Below are 202 nucleotides of genomic sequence, written 5' to 3'. Positions count from 1 at the left end.
CGCTCAAGGATTATTTGAATTTTAAGTAATTAGTTTGATGGGTACGATCATACCAGCACTAATGCACCGGATCCCATTAGAACTCCGCAGTTAACCGTGCTTGGTTGAGAGTAGTACTAGGATGGGTGACCTCCTCGGAAGTCCTCGTGTTGAACCCCTCGTTTTTGTTTTTTCTGCCTTGCAAGAGGAATTGACAAGAAGG

The 202-nt window shown here is 44.6% G+C and overlaps 1 non-coding gene across 1 annotated transcript; it reads left to right on the top strand.

Moving 5' to 3' along the window:
* Positions 1 to 39: 39 nt before the first annotated feature.
* Positions 40 to 158, top strand: LOC118345006. The gene has a single exon (XR_004798707.1). It is a non-coding gene; the product is annotated as a 5S ribosomal RNA (ribosomal RNA).
* Positions 159 to 202: the final 44 nt, after the last annotated feature.

This window comes from Juglans regia, unplaced genomic scaffold (genome assembly GCF_001411555.2).
Source record: "Juglans regia cultivar Chandler unplaced genomic scaffold, Walnut 2.0 Scaffold_1158, whole genome shotgun sequence".
Classification (NCBI taxonomy): domain Eukaryota; kingdom Viridiplantae; phylum Streptophyta; class Magnoliopsida; order Fagales; family Juglandaceae; genus Juglans; species Juglans regia.
This window is presented reverse-complemented; position numbering and strand designations above follow the sequence as displayed.